This window comes from Panthera pardus, unplaced genomic scaffold, assembly GCF_024362965.1.
Source record: "Panthera pardus isolate Hobbes unplaced genomic scaffold, ASM2436296v1 HiC_scaffold_341, whole genome shotgun sequence".
Classification (NCBI taxonomy): domain Eukaryota; kingdom Metazoa; phylum Chordata; class Mammalia; order Carnivora; family Felidae; genus Panthera; species Panthera pardus.
The window spans coordinates 185,010-198,796 of record NW_026526923.1 but is presented as its reverse complement, the minus strand read 5'-3'; positions in this window follow the sequence as shown (position 1 = coordinate 198,796).

Below are 13,787 nucleotides of genomic sequence, written 5' to 3'. Positions count from 1 at the left end.
CTCCATGAGAGCCTGTATGAGGGCCAATGCACAGGTGTGGGTCAGGTGTAGGGTTAGCATTAGCGTTGGGGTGATGTATAGGTTGAGTAGTATGGGGAGGGTCATGGTTTGGGTTAGGGCTAGGTTCCAGGAGGCCCAAGGTGCTGAATCCAAGGCAGTGCAGTTGTTTCCCTGGGGGACCCAGAGGAGGGCGCATGGGAGGGTGCCTGTCATGCTTATTCTTTGGGTGCCAAGGCCAGCTTCTTGTGTGGGCCACTCTTCGGTTGGTCCTCAGCAACCCCCTTGTGCAGGTCCCTCTGGGCATTGGAAATGGTATGGTGATGTTCCCCGTTCCATGCCAAGTAAGCCTGCACTGCATCTGGGCCCCATGTACGTGGTTTTCTCCGAGTTAGGAATTGGGTCCCCATTGGGAATGAGCCATAGCTAGGGCAAGCGTTTGATCCAGGGACGGGACGTAAGCAAGACTGAAGAAACAACAATCCCTTTACCTCCATGGAGGGCTGAGTGAGGGCTCATGCACGGATGCAGGTCACGTGTAGGGTTAGCGTTAGACTTAGGGTGAGGTTCCGATTGAGGAGTATGGAGTGGGTCATGATTAGGGTGAGAGATAGCTCCAAGGAGTCCCCAGGTGATGAACTCCATGCAGTGCAGTGGTCTCCTGGGAGGGCTCAGTGGAGGGCACATGGGAGGGTTCTGGTCAGGTTTAGTCTTTGGTTACCAGTGCCAGCCTTGCATGTGTGCCACTTTTGGGCCTCAGCAAGCACTTTGGCACCTCCCTCTGGTATTTGGACATGACATGGTGGTGGTCCATGCTCCATGTGGAGTAATCCTGCACTGCTTCTGGGCCACAGGTGCGTGATATTCTCTGCATTAGGAATTGGATCCCCATCGGGATAGAGAAATAGGTAGGATTACAGTTAGATCCAGGGACATAAGCAAGGCTGAAGCAACAACAGTCCATTTATCTCCACTGAGTATGAATGAGGGCCATGCGCAGTAGCAGGTCAGGTGTAGGGTTAGTGTTAGAATTGGGGTGAGGTTTAGGTTGAGGAATATGGCTAGGGTCATGGTGAGGGTTAGGGGTAGGTTCCAGGTGGCGCTTAAGTGCAGAAACCTAATAGTGCAGTGGTCTCCTAGAGGGTTGAGTGGAGGGCGCAAAGGATGGTGCCATTCCTTCTTAGTCTTAGGGTGTGAAGGCCCTCCTTGGGTGTAGGACACTCCTTAGTTGGGCCTCAGCAGCGCCCTTGTGCAGCTCCCTCTGAGCTTTGGAAATGGCATGGTGATGTTCCAGGTTCCAAGCCGAGTGATTTACACCATGAGTGTGCTGTTGTCAGTCATTGGAATTGGGTTGCCAGGAGGAGGGAGACTTAGCTAGGGTTAGGGTTCAGTGCAGGGACATCATCAGGGCAGAGTGACTCCAGTCTCATGAATTTCATGAGGGCTGAAGTGAGAAACCTTGTGAGGGTATGGGTCTGGTATAGAGTTAGTGTGAAAGATAGGTTTAGGTTTAGGTTGAGTGCTAGGGTCAGGATTCTGGTTAGCGTTGGGGATAAGTCCCACGAGGCTCCAGATGCTGAACCCACAGCAGTTCAGTGGTCTCCCTGAAGTGCTGACTGGAGTACACAATGGATGCTGCGCGTCAGGATTAGTCTTTCGGTTGCCAGGCCAGACAACTGTTTCTGGCACTCTTCGGGTAAGCCTCAGGAATGCTCTCAGGCACAACGGAAGCTGCCGGTCAGGATTAGTCTTTGGGTTCCAAGGCTAGACAAGTGTATTGGACACTCTTTGGGGAAGACCTCAGGAATCCTCTTATGCAGCAGCAGCCGGGCTTTGGAAATGACATGGTGATATTCCACGTTCCAAGCTGAGTGATCCTGCACTGCTTCTTGACCCCATGTGCATTCTGTTGTCAGACAATGTAATTGGGTACCCCTAGGGAGTGAGTTTTAGCTAGGGTTAGGGTTCAGTGCAGGGATGTGGCCAGGGCCAAAGGACTCCAGTCTCGTGATCTCCTTGGAGGGCTGAAGTGAGGGCACATGCGCTGGTGTGGGTCTGGTGTAGAGGTATTGTGAGATATATGGTCAGGTGAGATTGAGGGTTATGCTCAGGGTTATGGTTATGGTTAGGGTAGGTCAAAGAATGATCCAGGCGCTGTACCCAGAGCAGTGCAGTTATCTCCCCGAAGGGCTGAGTCAGTGCACAATGGAGGCTGCTTGTCAGAATTAGTGTTTGGGTTCCAAGGATGAACAACTCTATAAGGTCTGGTGTAGATAGGTGAGTCTAGTGTGATAGAAACTGTTAGATTTAGGTTGAGGGTTATTGTTAGGTTTACGGTTAGGTTTAGAGTTAGGTCCCAGTAGTCTCCAGGCGCTGAACCCACAGCAGTGCAGTCGTCTCCCGGAAGGGTTGAGCGGAATGCACAACGGAGGCTGCCAGTCAGGAATAGTTTTCAGTTTCCAAGGCCAGACAACTGTATCGGGCACTCTTCAGGTAGGCCTGTTGAATCCTCGAGTGCAGTGGCAGCCGGGCTTTTGAAATGACATGATGATGTTCCACATTCCACTCCAAGTATTCCTGTACCACTTCTCGATTCCATGTGCATACTGATGTCAGACTGTGAATTGGGTCCCCATGGGGAAGGAGCCTTAGCCAGGGTTAGGGTTCAGTGCAGGGAAGCCACCAGGGCCGAAGCAACTCCAGTCTAGTGGTATCCCTCAAGGGCTGACCTGAGATCCCATGCGAGGCTGTGGCTCAAGTGTAGGGTTAGGGTTAGAAATAGGGTTACGATTAGGTTGAGGGTTATGGTTAGGGGTACGGTTAGGGTTTTCTTTGTTCCCAAGGCTCCGTGCACTGAACCCACAGCAGTGCAGTTGCCCCCACGAATGACTGAGTGGTGTGCACAACCGAGGCTGCGGGTCAGGATTAATCTTTGGGTTCTAAGGACAGACAACTGTATCTGGTCTGGTGTAGATACATGTGTCTAGTGTGAGTGATAGGGTTAGGTTTAGGTTGAGGGTTAGCATACGGTTCTGGTTAGCATTAGGGTTAGGTTCCAGGAGGTTCCAGGCACTGAAAGCACAGCAGAGCATTTGTCTCCCCGAAGGGCAGAAGGGAGTACACAAAGGAGGGTGCTGGTCAGAATTAGTCTTTTGCTTCCAAGGCCAGACTACTGTATGGGCCACCCATCAGTTAGGCCTCAGGAATCCTCTTGTGCAGCTGCAGCCACGCTTTGGAAATACATGGTGATTTCCACATTCTATGCTGAGTGTTCATGAACCGTTTCTGGTCTTGGTGTGTGTGCTGTTATCAGTCTTTCGATATGGATCCCCATGGGGAGAGAGGCCTTAGGTTTATAGTTTTAGACTTAGCGGGTAGAGTTAGAGGGTTAGGACGAGGGTTTTAGGGTTAGAATTAGAGGCTTAGTGTTAGAGGGTTAGGGTAAGGTTAGGGTGAGTTCGGGTTGTGTTTACATTTGCGGTTAGTTAGAGGTAGGGCTAGGGTTAGGGGAAGGATGGGGCAGTATTTAGCATTAGGGTTATGGTTAGTGTTAGGTGTTAGTTTTAGGTGGTGGGATTTTGTTTAGTGATAGGGTTAGGAGTTGGGCAAGGAGTAGGTCATGCTTGCACCCCCACTTTGAGCGGGAAGGTGTTCATGCGTGGATACCGCCCTCCACGTTTGAGGGATTGTGTTCTTGGTATGGCCCCAGTCTCTCTGCACTGCAGGTTGTTCTTGCCTCGCCCATTCCAGCTTTGCTCTGGAGTTTTTCACACCATCACCCCACACTCTCTCGGTATGGTAGGATTTCACATACCACCCAATCCTTTTTGGTGCATGGGGTGTGCTCACACATGCGACCCTCCACCCCCTCTGCATGCGATGGTGTCACCCATGAGCCTCACCCCTCCTTAGATTGGGATTACTGATGCCAGTATTAAATCTGATACTGATGCCAGTATTAAATCATGAATATCTTTTTCCAATTTCACAACTGAAAAAGTAGGCGTTTCTTAAGGTAAGGTTTATGTTTAGGATTAATATTAGGTGTGAGTTAAGGTTTAGCGCATGGTTCAATCCCCCTTGGTGTGGGATGCCTTCATGAATGTGTCCCATCTGCTTCTCTTTATCCGCGATGTAGCAGTGATAGTCCTTTTAATTCAGATGTTTTCCTTGGCACCTGGATGTCTCTGGGTTAAGCTTCCCACTCCGTCTTGGTTCATGGTCTCTGGGTTTCTGGTTTTGAGCCCTGGGTAGCTTCTGTGCTGATGGCTCTGAATCTGGGGCCTGCTTCAGATACTATCTGTCTCTCTCTCTCTCTCTCTCTCTCTCTCTCTCTCTCTCTCTGCCCATGCCCCACTTGTGTTCTTTGTGTCTTTCAAAAATTAATGTACCTAAAATCATTTTCAATCCGATGTTTCCTGGATGGCTCTTTTCACTTTCATTGCTGAAGAAGAAGGCGTCTGTCTCATTCACTGTTCTTTTGTTATCTTTGGCATAGCTGACAACATATACGACATTTCCCCAGCCAGCATCGGGGATGCTCAGCATTTCTTCTACCAGCCAGACACCTCTCATCCACTGTAACACTGCGTTCCTCTAGAGCATCCCACATGCTCTCGGAAACTGGACTGTAACTGTGGATGGTAGCAGTGTCCCATAGTCTTCTGATGGTATTTCAGGAGGTTCTTCATTCGCATCTTTGGTTACCTGAGTGTCTTCTGACATCTTCTCTCATGTTTCCACTAGGCCACCGCTATGATGCTCAACAGGGAACCCGAAGCACACAGGGATTCAGGAGCAGACCAACTACCGCTTCGCTCCCACAAATGGTCGCCTTGGAACTCTTTATGGAAGAGGAGAAAACACCCACCACCACTGTTTCATAACTCTGCACCGAATGTGGAGACAACAATCACCCACCCCCAAAAGGAAACTCTAGCAGGGTACATGTATCAAACCTAAGGTGTTGGTTATGTATTTTGGATCAATAAGTGAGGTTGTACTTTTGACTGGTAAGTGTACAACTAAATCCCTCAGAGGGGATATTCTCTGAGGTCACCCCAACCTAAATTGTTGGCCCATGGGGAGATGTGTTGTCCCTATTGACTGTATTGATGTTGTCTCTGTAGGCCAGTGAATTAAAGCTCCATAGGGTCTTGTCCTGTTCTTGCCTCTTGACGGGAAGGTCCATTTCACCGATTGAAAGAGACACCAAGGGAGTAGTGTTGCCACTATTAAATCTGATGTTTCATGAATGAGTCTTTTCATTTTGATGGCTGAAGAAGCAGCATCTCTTATGATGAGGGTTAGGGTTTGGATTACCCTGAGGATTAGGGTAAGGGTTAGGTCATGCTTGCACCCCCCGTTTTGGCAAGGGAGGAAGGTCACACCTGACCCCTGCCACCCTCCTTGTGGAAGGGTGTTCAGGCATGCAGCCTGCCTCCCCTCCACAAGGGAGTAGTGATGCCACTACTTAATGTGTTGTTTTATGAATGGCTCTTTTCACTTTCACAGCTGAAGAAGCAGGCATTTCTTAACATAAGGGTTATGGTTAGGATTGCTGTTCATGGTTCGGGTAAGGGATAGGCCATGCCTGCACCCTCCCTTGGAGTGGGAGGGCGTTCACACATGAGCCACGACCCCCTCATCTCAGGAGTGTGTTCACCAATAGGAACCAGTCCCCTTCAGCGGGGGGATGTTGATGTATGCGCCTGCACCCATCTCGTGTGCGAGGGTGTTCATGCATGGACACCACAACGCTTGGTGAGGGAGGGCATTTGTCCATGCACCATGCCCTCCTTGGCTCAGGAGGTGTTCACGCATGAGCACAGTGCCCCCGTGGCTTGGGAAGGTGTTCAGGTATGTGCATGAACCCGCTCCCCAGCGTGGGAGGGCGTTCACGCATGTGCCCTCCCCCCTCAGGCGCTGGAGGGGGTTACCTGTGCCCAGCACCACTAGTCAGCAAGGGAGTAGTGATGCCACTATTAAATCTGACGTTTCATGGACGGCTGTTTTCTCTTTCACAGCTGAAGAAGCATGCATCTCTTAAGGTCAGGGGTAGGGTTATCATTACAGTTAGGGGTTAAGAATAGGGCTAGGTCATGCTTGCTCTCCCCCCTCAGCACCGGAAGACTTCACGCATCACCCTACTATCCTGAGCAAGGGAGAGTGTTCACCCTTTCACCCCAACCCCTGAGAGTGGTAAAATATTGAAGCACGTGCTCCACTCCACTTCCGCTGGGGAGGGCTTTCACACATGCGTAGATCCCCCCTTCGGGAAAGATTGTTCACATATGTGCATGACCACCTGTCGGGTCGGGAGGGTGTTCACTCATGGGCACACCCCACCTCTGCATGGGAGAGGTTCATGCATGTGTCTTGCTCACCTCAGCAGGGAGGGCTTTTATGCATGTGCACAGCCTCACCTTGGTGTGGGAGGAGGTCACCCATGCAGAGCGCCACCCTTCAATGAGGGAATAGTGATGCAATTATTAAATGTGACGTTTCATGAATGGTTCTTTTCAATTTCACAGCTGAAGTAGCAGACAACTCTTAAGGTAAGGGTCTGGGTTAGCATTACCATTAACGGTTATGGTAAGGGTTAGGTCATGCTTCCACACCCACCCCCTCCTCTCTAGAGTGTATTCACACAATAGCACCGCCCCTCAGTGTGGGAGAATATTCATGCATGTGTCCTGCCCCCTTCAGCGTGGGAGGGTGTTCACACATGTGCCCCATCCTCTTCAGCTTGGAAGTGCATTCACGCATTCTCACATTTGCACCACCCGTCCCAAGGTGAGGGAGGGTGTTGACACATGTGCCCTGTCTCCTTCGGCATGGGAGGTGGTACACACATGCTCCTCATCCCCTCGGTGATGGATGGTGTCACCCATGAAGAGTGCCACCCCTTGGCAAGGGAGTACTGTTGCCACTATTAAATGTGACCTTTCATCAATGATTCTTTTCACTCTCACAGCTGAAGCAGCATGCATCACTTAAGGTAAGGGTTAGGGTTAGCTATACATTTAGGCTTTAGGGTAAGGGTTAGGTCATGCTTGCTTCCCCTCTCTGCACGAGAGGTGTTTCACTAATACTCCCTGCCCCCCCTGGCACAGATGGGCACAGCCCTCCATCCGTGTAGAAGGGTGTTCTCACGCACAACCCTCCTTGGCGATGGAACTTGTTTGTGCATGCACCCTGCCCCATTAGTGCGTGAGTTTGTTCTCGTGTGTGTAAGGCCCCCCCTCCTGGTGGAAGGGCGTTCACCCATGTGCACCATCCCCCCACTTTGGCATGGGAAGGTGTTGACCTATGTGACATGACATGTCAGCATGGGGGAATATTCACACATCTGCCCCGCCCCCCTCTGTCCGGGAGGGTGTTCATGCATGCGCACAGCCACCAGTGAGGGACGGTATTCATGCATGCGCACAACAACCCCTCCATGAAGGAGGGCATTCACATATGCGCCATGCATCCCTCAACAAGGGAATGGTTCAAGCATGTGCCCCATACCCATTTTGGCACGGGAGGGTGTTGACCTATGTACCTTACCCCCTCAGCGCTGGAGGGTGTTCATAGATGTGCACAGCCCCCGTTGTGGCGGAAGTGTGTTCATACTTCTGAACAACCCCGGCTGGGGGAGGGATGCCATTCTCACGTTGGCCCCACCCCATACCACTGGGTGCTGTTCACACATGTGCACAGCTCTCCCTAGTGGCGTAAGAGTGTTCACACATGCACAAAACTCCTGCTCCAAGAGGTAGGGTGTTTCCACATGAGCACAATCCCCATCAGTGAGGGAGGGCATGCATGCATGCTCCTTACCCACTACCGCAGGAGGCTGTACAGGCATGCGCACTGCCCCCCCTACTGGTGTATGTTCACGCATGCACACAGCTCCCCTCAATGAGGGAAGGCATTTTCACATGCGCCCCCTTCCCCTGGGCAAGGAAGGGTGTTCAGGCATGCACAGAACCACCACCTCAGCCAGGGAGGTCGTTGGTGCATGCGGCCTGCCCCACTTAGCACAGGAGGTGGTTCAGGCTTCCGCCTGGCCCCCTGTCAGCATGTGAGTCGGTCACCCATGCACAGCGCCACCCCTCAGGGAGGAAGTACTGATGTCACTATTGAATGTGATGTTTCATGAATGGTTCTTTTCACTTTCAGAGCTGAAGAAACACAGCTGAAGAAATGCGACCAGGGAGGGCATTAACATATTCTCCCCGCTCCCCTTGCCAGGATGGTGTTCACACATGTGCAAAGCCCCCCCCCCCCTTGCCAAAGGGGGTTCAGGCATGCCCACAACCCCCGCTCTGTGAGGCAGACCATTTGTACAGGCACACAACCTTCCCTCAGCAAGGGACAGTGTTCATGCTTGGCCCCACTCACCTCGGTGGGAAGGGTGTTCACACATGCACATAACCCCCCTCAGCATTGGAGGGTGTTCAAACATGTGCCCCACCCCACTTGATGCCAGAAGTGGTTCAGGATTCTGCCTTGCCCCTGGTTGGTGTGTGAGATGGTCACCCATGCACAGTGCCACCTTTTAGGGAGAGTAGTGGTGTCACTATTAAATGTGATATTTCATGAATGGTTCTTTCACTTTCACAGCTGAAGAAACACACATCTCTTAAGGTAATTAATTGTTAGGGTTGACACTGACATAAGGGGTAGGGTAAGGCTTAGGTAGTACTTCCTCCACCCTGGGTATGAAAGGTTTTCAAGCATTAGCTTCCCCCCCCTTTGGGCAGGAGGGGGTTAACACATGCGCTCTCCCACATCAAGGGAGGGGGTCACCATTGCGCCACTGTCTCTGCGATGGAGGGGTGTCACTCATGTTCTTTCCCACACCTTGGCATGGGAGGGGATCATGCATGTGCCCCTTCTGCACCCCTTCATCGGTGATGTAGCCTTGATGTTCCTTTTAGGCCAGACGTATTTTGCACTGCCTCGGCCGTTCAGTGGATTAAGTGTCCCACTTCAGGTCATAGTCTCACGGTTTGTGGTTTCGAACCCTCGCTTCATCTCTGTGCTGATGACTCTGAACATGGAGCCTGCTTCAAATCCTGTGTCTCACTCTCTGTCTGCCCCTTCCCCACGTGTGTTCTGTCTGTCTGTCTGTCTGTCTGTCTGTCTGTCTGTCTGTCTCTCTCTCTCAAAAAAAACAGTGAAGCTGAAAACATTTTAAAGCAGCTCCATCGGTCTACTTGTCTTCTTGCCCTATTCCCGCCTCTTCACGGGAAGGTCCATTTCACTGATTGGTTTTACGGTTTTACGAAGAGAGTAAAACCCTCGTGTGGCCATTCAAATGAGTCACTATTTAGGAAACAAGTGATTATGCTACTTTTCCACGGTCAGGATACCATGGCCATTTCATGAATGTCCCTAGGCAGGCGGGGCCTCTAAAACTAGAAATGCTAGAGGTGATTTTACTGGTAAGCAGGTGGGGTTTGTGTTCACTGAGTTCCTTTTACTTCGTTTCATCTTTCCTTGATTGCCTATCCATGTTGGGTCAACAATTAGTTTGATATTGACTTTACATTTAGGTTATTTTTATCTCATGGTTAACTATCCATGGTTATCCGCTCTGATACAGCTTACACAAGTACAAATATTTCGTGTTGCACATACTAGCATTATTGTTTCCTTTGCACCTGCAGCTGTTTCTCCCGGCCCACGGGGAGCAATCACTTCCCATCCAGCACCACCTGCTTTGTCTTCCTACGCCTAGCAGCGCACGTGCCAGTGTCTGCAGAACTTCCCTTGTTTCTCTGTCAGCTGAGTCTGAATGGGCTTCCTCTCCCACTTGTCCCTAGTTCTCATCTCTTTAATGGATGACACACATCGCTGAAGGTCACAGTGAAGTCTCAAACTTCAGTATGTGGATTACGTGGCACCATTTTACAGTCTCAATTGATTACCCCCTTTCTTTAAAAATTACTTCCTTCCTCCTCCCACCGTCTGGGCCGCTGCTCACCAGTGTCTGTGTTGGTAGGTCCTCGTCTTCTTCCTGCCCCCCATCTGCTTTCCACCCGCCCTTACTTTGGGGTGATCTCAGCCAGCCTCAGGCTTCTATATGCCAGCATCTGGGGCCTCTAAGTCTTTATGCGCTGCCCACAGCTGTTCATGTCTCCAGACACCTGACTCCAGCTGTGCACCACACAGGTGCTACCCTCCCCAGACTCTGCTACCTCCCTATAGGCCTCTCCTATTCCCCTCCCGTTGTTTACTGGGCTGCTGCCACACTGGCCCCTCCCTGTTCCCTGAGCTTGTCAAGCACATACTCCTGCTTCAGGTCTTTGCAATCAGTTTGCCTCTCTCTGTCGGAGATATACTTCCACGTGCCAACAAGACATACTCCCTCAATTCCGTCATAACCTTGCTCTGACATCACCTGCTCAGTGGATTCTCTGCTAGCTCTCTATGTAAAACTGAAAACTGTTCCTTCTCCGACCTGAACACCCCATATCCCTTCCCTGCATTCTTTTTCTTCCTGGCCCTTGGCACCATCTGTTTTCTTTCTTGCTTGCTGGATGTTGCCTACTGCAGTCCCTGCCAGATTGTCGGCTCCATGGGCTCCAAAGACCAAACTAGCTTTGTTTAGGGCTGGTTCCTTAGGGCCCTCGAACAGTGCCCGACTCCTTCAAAGGCTCACAAACCATTTGCTGAGCAAGTAAATATTAGGATTTCGTATTGTTTTGCTGTGTCTGCCATCACAATGTACCACAGACTGGGTGGCTTAAGCAACAGAAATTGATTTATTTATTTTCTCACACTTCAGATCAAGGTGTGGCCAGGGTGGGTGTCCTCTCTCCATGACTGGTGGATGGCCTCCTTCCCACTGTCTTCACGTGGTCTTCCTTCTGTGTGTGTAGTTGCCCACTCTCTTCCTATAGGACACCGGTTATCAGACTAGAGTCCCTCCCCGCAAATGAGCTCATTCGACCTCCACTTTACCTTTCAAGATCTGGTATCCAAGTACAGTCCCATGGGTAGTTAGGACTTCAATGTATGGATTTTGGGGGCAAATCCATTCCATAACAGGTTTATGTCTGTTGTACCTAGTCACTACCTACATGGGTTTTTTTTTCTTTATGCCCTTGTGCCCGTTATTTGCTCACACAGTGCTAATCCCAGTTTGCCCTTAGCCCAAGTTATAACTCTGTTTATTTATTTGTATAGGCTTGCATCTTCCCTCTACCTCTATGCTCCAAGTTCCTGGCTGGCACTGGAATTACATCTTTAGCACGGACATCATAACCTCCAGGTGAGGTAAGTATGATTTTCATTTTGAAAATCAACAATCTGAAGCTCAAAAGAGAGTAGGTCATGTTTCTGAGATCACAATACTAGTAAGTGCTGTCCTTTGGATAACTTTGTTCTCATGGGCTCCAAAGCCCACTTTCTTTCATCTACCATATGTCCCCAAGATGAATGGGGAAAAGCCATATTTCAGCATGGTATAATATAAGCAATGGTACGTGTAAAGCTGGTGTAACAATTCAGGAAATGGGATTAAGTTTAGTATCTGAGTAATTATACCCACAGGTTGAATTTCAATATCACATCCTTTTATTTTTTACTGCTGGAATTTCTGTTATCCTTAATGATTATATAAACGTATTCTTCCCTTTGCAAAATTTAGCCAGTAAGAATACTGAGAGAGTTTGTTTCCTTTTTAACAGGTCTGAATTATAGGATGAATTCATAATGTCAAGATAATAGCTGTTATTTTTTCCTACAATATAGAGGAAAAGGTCATTGCCTTTGTTGTGAGAGTTTACCATGTGTTCTTGGTAACATGACTGAGCTGTATTGGTGAAAACCCGTCGTAGATTTTGAAAGTCAGTTATTTATAGTTAAGAGAGTATCGTTCTTTCTTTGGGTGCAGCTGATTTTTGAAATAGAACTTAGGATTTGTCTGCATAGATTGTCTATTTCAGAATGAGCTTTGTTTTAAAAAGTATGTTATATCTGCATTCATGTAAGTTGTACCATCATTAAATTGACAGGAAAGCAGCTGTTAATAGTTGTCATTTGGACATGTAGATGGAAATCCTAAGGGTCATGGTGTGACTCCTTACACGTGTTGAGCTCTGGTTTCATTTGGCATTTCCAAACCATTGCCATGACCTTATGAATGTTGATCAAGTGGCCATATAATGGTTGTTTTAAATTGGCATCAGTGGTGTAGAGATGATTCTTAAGTTGTGTATGAGGAAGCTGTTGGTTTTCTGCTTCTATGTCTGTGTAGCTCCTAAAAATAGAAGACTAGCGCATCTTATCAAAATTACGTTTGTTCAAAATCAATGCAACTTGTGAATGAGCTAAAGGCTTAGATAATAGTCAGTACTTTTGGAGTCTGATATTTGCAAATTTAAAATAGGTCTTCGGGCATCTGTGTGGCTCAGTTGGTTAATCATCTGACTTTGGCACAGGTCATGATCTCACTGCTCATGACTTTGAACTCCATGTTGGGCTTTGTGCTGGCAGCTGGGAGCCTGGAGCCTGATTGCGATTCTGTGTTCCCTCTCTCTGCCCCTCCCTGGATCATGCTCTTTCTCTCTCTCTCAAATATAAACTTAAACATAGAAAATAGGTCTAGAATAAATCTGTAGACCATAACATATTTATAGTGACTGCTGATTGAAACAAAGAAATATCCTGAAATTCCAAAAATACATTACTGTTGTTTCCCTAGGCTCCCATTAAATGCCAGGTTGACCATTAAGCTGAATACAAGCAGTAATCTTTTAGTAACTTGGAAGAGATAAGCATACTATCATAGCTAGTAAGGTTTGGTATATGTCGTTTTGGTAGACCTATTTTCTTTAATGATCAAAAAATTAATTTGAGGTCTCTTTTATTTGGGTATTCAGGATTAAGAGAAGTTACCCGAGGAAAATGAATGAAGACCATTTTAGAACTGACCTGGACTTAAAAAGCCAGAGACTGGAGTCATGATAAAGATAGTTTGAACATGCCATTTCATCAAATAAAAAAAAAATACAGCTCCTGAATGACAATCATCATGTTGGAGGAGAGTTTCTGGCGTTCCCTCCACAAATGGTGCATGATCTTCAGTCAAGGATACAGCCTCACTGACTGTACTTTTACTGACATGATGGTTCAGATACCAACAATGTTGTCTGTTGGGATTGTCTTTTACAAAACTGATATCCTTTCAGTTTTCAGCTTAATTAATATACTAAGGAGAAAAAAAATGTTTCCCTCTTTCTGAAAAATAATCCCATTTGTATTTAGAGTTATCATTAAACATAGTATTTCTAAAAATGGTTAATAAATTGGAAGTCAATATAAATTTGCTTGTGAAGTTATCAAATGGAAAACTGTTGCCAAAGCAGTTATTTTATGTTTTATAGGAAAACTAATCTTTTATGTCCTTACTGCATTTATGTTATATACTATTCATTTTTGTTTCATGCTATTTGTGTGTGTGTGTGTGTGTGTTTGCAACTAAGTGAAATGTGCAATATTTGGTCATTTAAATAGATTCACTAATTTAGGCAAAGTCAGCCATAAACAAATGCAATACATTATGTCCAAAGTAGTCAAGCAGATTTTGCATCATGAGTAAAAGTTGCTTTATCTTAAATGAATTTGCTTTTCTCTTTTATTTTTAACAACCCAAGTCAAAGGTGAATATATTCTTTCTGCTCACCTTGAGGCAGGGCAAGAGCAGATTTGTGTCAGAGCGCACTGTCCGTATTTATGAGAAACTAGGGAAATTAAGAAAGCCACTTAGGTACAAACCTTAGTGGGGACTC